Source organism: Aegilops tauschii, chromosome 4, assembly GCF_002575655.3.
Source record: "Aegilops tauschii subsp. strangulata cultivar AL8/78 chromosome 4, Aet v6.0, whole genome shotgun sequence".
Classification (NCBI taxonomy): Eukaryota; Viridiplantae; Streptophyta; class Magnoliopsida; order Poales; family Poaceae; genus Aegilops; species Aegilops tauschii.
This window is the reverse complement of record NC_053038.3, coordinates 441,761,225-441,771,542: the sequence shown is the minus strand read 5'-3', so window position 1 is coordinate 441,771,542 and position 10,318 is coordinate 441,761,225.

Here is a 10,318-nt window from a genome sequence, read left to right as displayed (position 1 = left end):
GAAAAGAGTCCGGCTGCTAGAAAAAAATGATAGGGCCCGGCTGCTCGCGTGAGTCGGACAAAAAGAAAGAAAGAAAGAGGCCGACTGGAAAAATATTGCCGCCTGCATACCTGGCTTGACACAAAGAAGAAGTGTCCGTCCAGCTGTACGGGCAGACAAAAAGAAGAAGACAAAGTAGTCGCCGTGAGATTCGGCTCGACTGCTCAGCAGTCAGCCCATATCTCGGGGGCTACACCCAGCGGGTGCGCTGACGCGCCCCCGTGAAAAAGAAGACAAAGTAGTTACCGGAAGATCCGGCCCGACAGCTCAGCAGTCGGCCCGAATCTCAGGGGCTACACCCAGTGGGTGCGCTGGCACGCCCCCACGGAAGATCGCAGACAAGAGAAGAGTTTTGTCCGGCTGCTAGCAGCCGACAAAAGAGAAAAAAGAAAAAAGGGCGCTGCAAGACGCCTCGCCGCCTGGCCGGTCGAGCCTGACCGGGCGGGACCCCCCTTCGAGCACCCGGAGGCTCAAAGGCTACACCCAGCGGGTGCGCCTGCGCGCTCCGTGAGCGCCGAGCCACGCCGGCTGTCTTCAACAACCTCTGCCGCGACTACATGAAAATCAATGTGAGCTCCTCTCCCGCATATTTTTTCACCGCAAAAACAAGGATAACCTCGAGCAATGGTCGGGGGGCTATCTCCGCATTTTTATTACAGTTGCACCACTGTTCGCCCCGGCGCCAGCCAGAGTTGGCCCGGGGGCTGGCCGCTTGGCCTGAGACGTTTTTTCCCGCAGACGGCTTAGTAGCGTGCGCAGTACCAAAGGCCCACCTCTCAGCCATAGACCGCAGAGCGGCTGTCCGGCTAGCGAGAGCAAAAGCTGGAGGTCACCCCAGGCGAAGAATGTCCGGGAAGAGAAACGCTTCGGGCAACCCGACCGCTTACTTTATGAGTATCTACTCGGTTAAATCCGCTCCCAGAGTCTGAGTACTGTACACTCCACTTCGCGGCCCAGTCTCAACCACAGACTGTAGAGCGGCTGTCCGGCGAGCGAGAGCACAAGCCAAAAAGCGGAGGGAACACGAAGAAGATCGAAGGGGGCTCTTACGAAACCGAGTCGGCACCCTCCGCATAAAACATGCAATGCTAAAAGCAATCATTTGATATACCTGCGTTGACTAACTTTGTCTTTTGCCCGATCATTTCCATGAACACCCGGCAAGAAACATCCGCCCAACTTTGCCAAGTTGCCCGGAGGCTTGGGGGCTACTGTCGGAGTAACTGGCCACGGATACCCCGAAGACGGCGAGACAATAATTCAAGACATCGGGGCTAGCAAAGCCCCTCAGTCCGAATGCCCGGATGCTCCTGCCGGCTCCCCGGCCGGCTGCCGACTGCGCGGACCAGCCGGCTACCGACTGCGCCAATCAGCCGGCTGCCAACTGCTGCCCGACCCGACACCCACAAGAGACCGACGCGACGGCCGTATCGCGACGTCATCTACAGTGTACCGTGTCCCCTGGGCATTGATTTATAAAATGCCCCAGGGGACAAGCATGACATGCACCATGCCTAGCCCATGCCATTACATAGCTTGGTTTGTAAGCTACCCAAGGTAGCTTACAACCAACGCTACCACCACCCATGCCTACCACTATATAAGCTATCCATCCATTCCATCCACCCACACGTATGAGTACACATACTCATTCGGATACACATGGCCAGGCACATGTGCCACAGTAGCTAGCTAGCTCTCATTGCTACGGATCTCAGATATAGTTCCAGGAGCACCTTGTACTGCCCGATGTGCACCCCACATATATACTCAGACATGCAGGAGTAGGGGTATTATCTCTCCGGAGAGCCCCGAACCTGGGTAAACTAGCGCGTGCTACTCGCATACCCGTCCCTGGATATTCCGGCAGCAGTCTTGCCCACACATGATAAGCCATCCCTTGGCATATGTCGCACCCAACCCCCGACAGTCTTAAACAAGCTCCTAGAGCGTGGTATAAATGCTTGACCAAGTTCCTTATTGAAAAAGGCTTTGAAATTGGAAAAATAGATTCTACTCTTTTTACTAAAAGGGTTAATGGAGAACTATTAGTGTGCCAAATTTATGTTGATGATATTATATTTGTTACGACTAACCCTCATTTTAGTGAGAAGTTTGGAAAGCTAATGTCGGAGAAGTTTGAGATGTCTATGATGAGTGAACTCAAATTCTTTCCTGGTTTGCAAATCAAGCAAACTAAGGAAGGTACCTTTGTCTCTCAAACAAAGTACCAAGGACTTATTCAAGAAGTTCAATATGCAAGAATGCAAAGGTATGAATACACCCATGCCTACTAGTGGATATCTTGATTTGACCAAAGATGGTGAACCGGTTGATCAAAACGTTTACCGCTCTATGATTGGTTCATTGTTATATCAATGTGCCTCTCGTCCCGATATTATGCTAAGTGTGTGCATGTGTGCACGATATCAAGCGGCCCGTAAAGAATGTCATCTTAAATCTGTGAAAAGGATAGTGAGATACTTAATACATACGCCAAATTTTGGCATTTGGTATCCTAAGAGGTCTTCTTTCGATCTTGTCGGCTACTCCGATTCAGACTATGCGGGAGACAAGGTTGATAGAAAGTCCACTTCGGGTACTTGTCAATTTCTTGGTAGATCTCTTGTGACTTTGTCCTCCAAGAAACAAAACTCGGTATCCTTATCCACCGCCGAAGCGGAATACATTGCCGCTGGTTCATGTTGTGCTCAATTACTTTGGATGACCCAAACTCTTAAGGATTATAGGATATATGTGAAACATGTTCCATTGCTTTGTGACAATGAAAGTGCTATTAAGATTGCTCATAATCATGTGCAACATTCTCGAACTAAGCATATTAAAGTTTGTGATCATTTCATTCGAGATCATGTTGCTAAGGGGGACATTGATCTTAAGCATGTTCGCACCAATAAGCAATTGGCGGATATATTCAGCAAACTGCTTGATGAGAAAGTATGTTGCCGTTTGAGAGGTGAATTGAACATCATTGGTGCTTCAAACTTGGAGTAGGAACTCCATTTGGATACATGCAAGGCATGAGCCTTTGACTAATCCTTGATATTTCGTTCATGATGCTATTTATATGTCTTGGATATACTTGCACCCTTGCATGCTATCTAACCCTTGTAGGTACTTGGATGAATCTAAATCTGTGAGATTGCAACTCACTCACATCTTGAGCAATCTCTACATCACCAAGTCTCTACACAATGGAGGTTGAAAACAAGGAAGCATGAAACTCTTCATACATATCCTTTGACAAATTCTATATTAAGTTTTATGATTGTCATTTTGGATACACAAGTGCTCTTCCTTGCAAAACTAACCCATGTAGGTAGATGAACTCAAATTCCAAGTGGTGCTCCCAACCCTTGATGAGCTACATCAACCTTGAGCAACCCACACAAGTTCAACTACATGATCAAGATCAACACCACCACCCAAGGTATGTTATTCCATCTTAGAGAAGCTTTACTCCAAGTCATGGGTCAAAGAAACACAACAAGATGTGAATACTTCAAAATGCTTTAACGAAAAATGGGAACCCCATTTTGAGCTTAAATGATGAGTATGACCTATGATCAAGTGATCTCACTTGACTCCTAAGTCAATATACTCTAACATAGGTGACTTTGTCGATGTCGTGGTTTTGTCACGGCAGATGTCCTCATGGAAGGACTTAGTGGTGGAGCCATTGCGACGAGGTTAGCTTAAAGTGGTTAAACAGGACAAAGGACACGGGGAGTTTATACTGGTTCGGCCCCTTGCGGTGAAGGTAAAGGCCTAATCCAGTTTGAGGTGGTATTGCTAGGGTTTCGATGACCAGGGAGCGAATACGCTTTGCCTGGTTCTCGAGTTGTTGTTTCTTGTCCCTAAACCGCCGCCAGGTTGTCCCTTTATATACACAGGTTGACACCCGGCGGTCTACAGATTCCCGGCCGGCTCATAAACATGTTCGGCTCGGTATCTACTCTTTCCTATCTTACAATACAAGTTATACTTCTTATGGTCGGTTTACATCTTTGAGCCCTAATCCACCTTTGGGCTTTGGGCTTACTATTCAGCCTCCTTCGTAAAGCGCCATCTTCCATGTCTTCATGGGCTTCAAATAAGGGTAAACCACTATGAGCATAACCCAGCCCCTCCTGGCCGGTTTATACTAAATTGTTATATCCCCAACATTAGGCCCCCGGTTGATTTGAACTTGTTCATGTCAATCTTCAACACTTAGAAAAAACCCTCCTTCATTATTCTTGCGACGCTTGTAACTCGCCATGACGTCATCTTCTGGAATCATGATAACCCGCCATGACGTCATCTGCCAGTCACTTTGCATAGAGCCCAAATCTTTTAATATATCTCCCTTTCTTTAATGAATCTCCGAAGACCGAGGCGTCTGCACACCTATAGATTTGTTTTTTGACCTCCTCGATTCACGCGCCTGCCACTTATCCATTCGCCTTATAAATAAGACCAGGGGTCCCTTTTCCTCCCCCCCATGCCCCTTTGCCTCATCGTCTTCCTCGTGTCGCCCTAGCACTTCGAGCTTCGTCGCCACTGCCAAGCTTCTTCCTCGCCTTGGCCGCTGCATCGACCTGTTCGGACCAGATACCTCTCGCGCGCCTCCGCCGCTCTCCAATCTCGGTAAGTTCTTCCTCCTCCCCTCTGTAGATCTCATTAGGGTTTCGGATGAACTCATGAAAGTTCACCGCTGTTCATCATCAGTTCTTCACCGCAGCTCGGTTGTTCGATTGAAACCTGATATTTACCCCATGCGGCCATAACTATAACCCCTCCATCATCAAAGTCTCTCCTTTAAGTAGAAAAACCAATCTGGATCCTTCAACTGTTCCAATACCAGAATTTTAGACCTGAATTTTTTTTTCATTTTCTGGTACGCGGTAGATCCAGATTTTACACATGAATCTGTGAAACCTGTTTTTCAACCCTTAACCATTTTCCAACTTCAGATCTATATGCTCAATATGTGCATAGGCGGTTTAATTTTAGAAAATAATAACCCGCCAGGTACCATTACACCCCTCTTAAACCGCCAATTGCTCATCGCTATACTTCTGACATCAACCTCCGGTTTAACAACTATGCATGCTTTAACACTTCCTGTCCCTTAACGTTCGACGCTTTATGCTTGTCAATCTTGAGCCTTAAACCGGCACAAATTTTCTTTCAGGTTGTTGAATAAATGGCCAAGTCTTTTTATGCTTGCAACTGGGTTCCCTCCCGGGTTACGGAAGAACAACTGAACGGGTGCATCACAACAGGCGCTTTAGCGAAAAAGGAAGACATCCACTAGAGAGCCCCTTGTCCAGAAAATCCTCCTGAGCCCAAGGACAGGGAAGTGATCGTTTTTGTCGATCATCTTAGTCGAGGGTTCAGCCCTCCCGGATCAAAATTCTTCCGTGATATGCTCCATTGCTTCCAACTTCACCCTCAAGATATTGGACCTAACTCTGTGTCCAATATTTGCAACTTTCAAGTGTTTTGCGAAGCTTATCTGCAAGAAGAGCCCACGGTTGAATTATTCAGAGATTTCTTCTATTTAAACCGCCGTACCGAATTTACGGATGGACCCAACACTGAACTTGGCGGGATGTCAATTCAGAAAAGGAAAGACGTCAGCTTCCCTCATGCTAAGCGTCATAGCCACCCTAAAGATTGGAACCAAACATGGTTCTATTGCCGGGATACATCTCCATCTGGTGAAAATCCTCTGCCGGGTTACTGTGCTCACCAGATTACGAGCACACACCCACTCCCTCAAAGGTTGACTGCAAAGGAACGGGCCAAATATGCACAACAGCTTTCAAAGCTCAGGGCCTCTATAGCCAACAGTTTAACATGCATTGACTTCATCCGCTGCTGGGTGTCTTGGAGCATTTTACCTTTAAGTCATCGCCCCGGTTTAATGTGTGAGTACACAGGGGACGTGAACGATCCTCAACGGCATATTGATATTCAGCTGACTGATGCTGAAATTACTGAATCTGTCAAGAAGATGTTGGATGAACCGGTGGTCGACTGCAGTAAAACAGGTCTTAATCCATTCTATGCTTCAAATAATCCGCCAGCTGTAAGAATCGCCCAATTCCTTTCTTCAATCCATATTCTTAAACCCCCCTAATAATTGTTTCAATCTTTAACAGGGCGATGATCCGTTCTGGAAGAAGAAAACACAAGATAAACCGGCCAAAACACCTCGTGTCAAAACCAAGGCCAACTAGAAGCCTGCCAAGAAGAAAACCGCCGAGTCCACCGAGTTAAACATTGATGACGATGATGATAATCATGAGTCAGAGGTAGAACTTGATTCACTTGGCTCCTTTTTCATACACCTCATTGACAATGATTATTATCAGGGTGACGCAGAAGCTAGCCGTGCTGGGGATGCAGAGGTAATTATTCTTTCTTCTGACTGAGACCCTCAGCCAACACAGAAAACCCGTCAAGAAAGCTGGAAAGTAAGATTTTCTCACCCTCTAGCTCACTTGGATCCAAACTTTCTTTTGAAGAAACAACAACATGAAGCTCGCCGCACAACTCGTCATAGCGGCTAGGTGGTAACTTCTTGCGGTTTACTTAATACGCCGGTTCGTAAACATCGCCCAGAGGTCTCCTATACTGCTGACACATATTATCCCCAAGGCGGGTCACTTCCGACAACCTCTTAATCCGTCTGATTCAAATTACCAGGGAACTTCTTCCTCTGAAGAGTCAAAAGGAACACAAATTCCAGTCCTCAAAACTGTTCCGGGGTGAGCATACTTATTTAATCCTTCATGCCTTATGGTTGACCATTGTACTTAACCTGCTACTTGCATCTTATTTTCAGGGCCCAGGCGAGGCCCAGCAAGAAGGCAAAACTGAATAAACCGGCTGATGACAGTACTCCATCGGAACTGGAACAAAATCCGGAACAAACTAATCCAAATACTGAAGCCATTCTTGATGATCTGCCACCGCAAGATCATGAAACCTTTGTTGAGCAAATGGAAACTGACCCGACGGGTCATGCTGGTGATCCGCCAAGCCCAGTCCAAGTTACTGATAAACCGCCAAGCCCAGTCAAAACTACTGATGATAAAATGGATGACATTGTAGTTACTGGCTTTGGCTTCACACCCCCTGGCAACGCCCAAGACATCCATTCTGGGTATTTAAACCGTTTGTACACAAGCCGTGGCTATGAAGCCGGTTTAGTGAACATGATGAAGGAGCGATATGAGGTAAATAGCATTAACTCTTCATAAGTATTTTGCCCTTATGTCCGGTTTAGACTATCAGCTCCAGTAGCCCCCAAGGGCCGGTCTATGATACCGATATGAACCGGGACTTTGTAAAATAACAATACTTTAACTTTGCCTGTGTAGCCCCCAAGGGCCAGTTTATCTTTTCAAGAGGAACCGGGACTTTTCTGCTGTAAATCTCAACATTCTTGCTAAAAACCTTTGTAATCCGACTGATGAAAGAAAAAACCCATAGTGTTGACTTTGAGAAAATATGCATTAGCCCCAAAGTGCCAAGTGTATAACTTGTTATGTGCTTGGGACTTGTAATAACATTTGATAAGAAGCAATAGGCATTAGCCCCCAAGTGCCAAGTGTATAATTTGTTATGTGCTTGGGACTTCGAATATGTACTGTCAACTCATAAATTGAATGTCTTTTGCAGACTGATCTTAGCAAAAAGGAATCTCAAATCGCCGACCTTCAAGAAAATATCAAGTCTCAACAGGCAGAAACTTCCAAGGCCGAGGAGGAATTGTCCAGCGCTTTATCAGCCATGGAGAAATTGAAGGAAGACTTCAAGAACGAGCGGGCAGGCTGGGACTCAGAAAAATCAAGTCTACTAAAGAGGGCTGAGGACGCTGAAGCGGCCCTTAAACCGCTAATAGACGAGCTGACTGGCTTAAAACGGCAAATAAATGCTATGACCTCTGCTGTTTTTGGTAAAAACCCTCTTCCCGAGCTTAAAACATGTAATATCCATGAAACTGCCGGTTTACCGACATTGTTGATAATGCAGGAAGTCGCATTACCCATCTTGGTTCGGATATGCGCTAGAAACTGAAAGCTGCTTCTACACTTATAGAGCAGTAATATACCGGCGTACAATGGGTCATCTGCACAGCCTCACATAATAAGCCGCCCCCAACCTTCATCAAGGAGACATTGGAAAGGCTGGCTATGATGCCTGCCCGATTTGAAGAATTGAAGAAATCAGCTGCTAGGGCCGGTGCTCTGACTGCATTAACTCGGGCGAACGCATGGATATCTGATCTTGATTCGGCCGATGTTGGAAACGGCTATCCTAGCATAAAGGAGGACGGGTCAGAATTTGATAATGATGACCTTAGGGCCATAACAAGGGAAATGCGTCCATTGGCTAGTAAATTGGCTGAGGAGACTGATCTTTCATATTATCAGCCAATTTATAATGCCAACAACAAGAAAGTTAGCGTGCCAAGTTATGATGCTCCAAATCTTACTTCTCCAATTCGTAAGCATACTTATGCCCCTGATATTGACCCCTCCACCCTTATAAGTGATGAAGCTGTATTCAAAGCTTTAACTGGGATCGATTGGACAACCGTTGACTTCCAGCCACTAGGTAGAGACGTGGATGATGAACCGGCGCAGGATGATCCACAACCTTCTAGTCAGCCCGGCCAAGACTCATAAACCGGAGCCGGATTAGCTTCTGCTTTCTACAAGTCTTGTTGAAAACAATCATTCTTTTGGGCATCAAACGCCTTGTAATAGGCTAGTTCAAACTATCGATCTGCTATGCCATCGCGCATACTTTGTTTTGCATGACACTGATGACTTGCTATATGTAAAATATGCTGCGTATGCTTATGATATTGGCAATGTTGAATCTGTTCATGCATATAACAGATAAAAAGCGTCTTGGCGGTTTACCACTACACGGGTTATGATACCCAATATAAACTTATGGGAAAACCAGCCTAGTTTATAACCAAAGATGGAAAAAAACATAGATCATACCTGTGATGTGTACTTGCATGGCCGGGTTACCAAGCCAATGTGATAAGGGTGAAAAACCCAAATTTAAATATTGGTAAGTTACCATATGTTGCCGGCTTATGAAGAAAGCCAGGGCCGGGTTAATAAACACCGGATATTTGGTTATCTCATACTGGTGACTTATAGTCAAAAATCAGGCCGAGTTTTTAAACACCGGATATTAATGTCATAGATGACTCATGAGGCATTATAAGCCTTATTGGTTTTGAACCATGTATTTCTATGGCATACGAGAAAAATCGCAAAAAGACGTTAAAATCAAATCAAGAGAAAAATCCAAGGCTTTCATAGGCCGCCAAGCCAAAATATCTTGTTCAATGAAACTAGCATTAGCCACTAGAAGGTACGCGCTTTCTGTGAGCCGGCACTCACATTACCCAATCGACATTTTAACCCAGATAAGTTCAGTTCTTACTTAAAGATAGACTTATCAGGAGTACGCGGGGCCAGAGTAGCATCATGCATCACAGGCCGATTTATCCAAGTTTTAAGAAAGGCGGTTGTATCAGCCTGAGCTTCTCCTTGCTATCCGTAAACCATGCCCTCTCATGATAAACCGGCATTTTAACCTTAACAAGTTCAGGGTCTTGTTGAAAAGATTGACTGTTAAGAGTTCACCGGATCAATCAGGATTACCTGATGGAGAAGCATCTGGCATATAGGCAGGATAACCCGGGTTTTTAGGTTAATACACCTGGCTTCCAAGCCTGGCTTTAACCAAATTGCCTTCTTGAAAAGTTCTGGTTTTAACCCCGCGGCTATGGTAATGGCGCAGATCCTGCTGGTAAATCGCCAAACGAGCCGCTGCGATGTCACACTCTTCATCTAACAGGTCAAGTGCTTCCTGACGTGCTTTTTTATTGTCGGCTTCAACATAAGCCGCCACGCGGGGCGAGTCATGACGGATGTCACTAGGGAGGACCGCCTCTGCTCCGTAAACCATGAAGAAGGGCGTGTAACCCATAGATCTGTTGGGGTGGTATTAATGCTCCATAACACGGAAGGTAACTCCTCCACCCAACAACCCGGCGTCCACCGGGGCTTGATGCCTCTAAGATCTCTTGATTGGCCCTCTCAGCTTGACCATTAGATTGGGGTGAGCCACTGATGATGCATCAAGCCGGATGTGCTCTTGCTGACAAAAGTCCTTCATAGCACCCTTGGAGAGGTTAGTGCCATTGTCTGTTATAATGTTGTGTGGAAAGCCA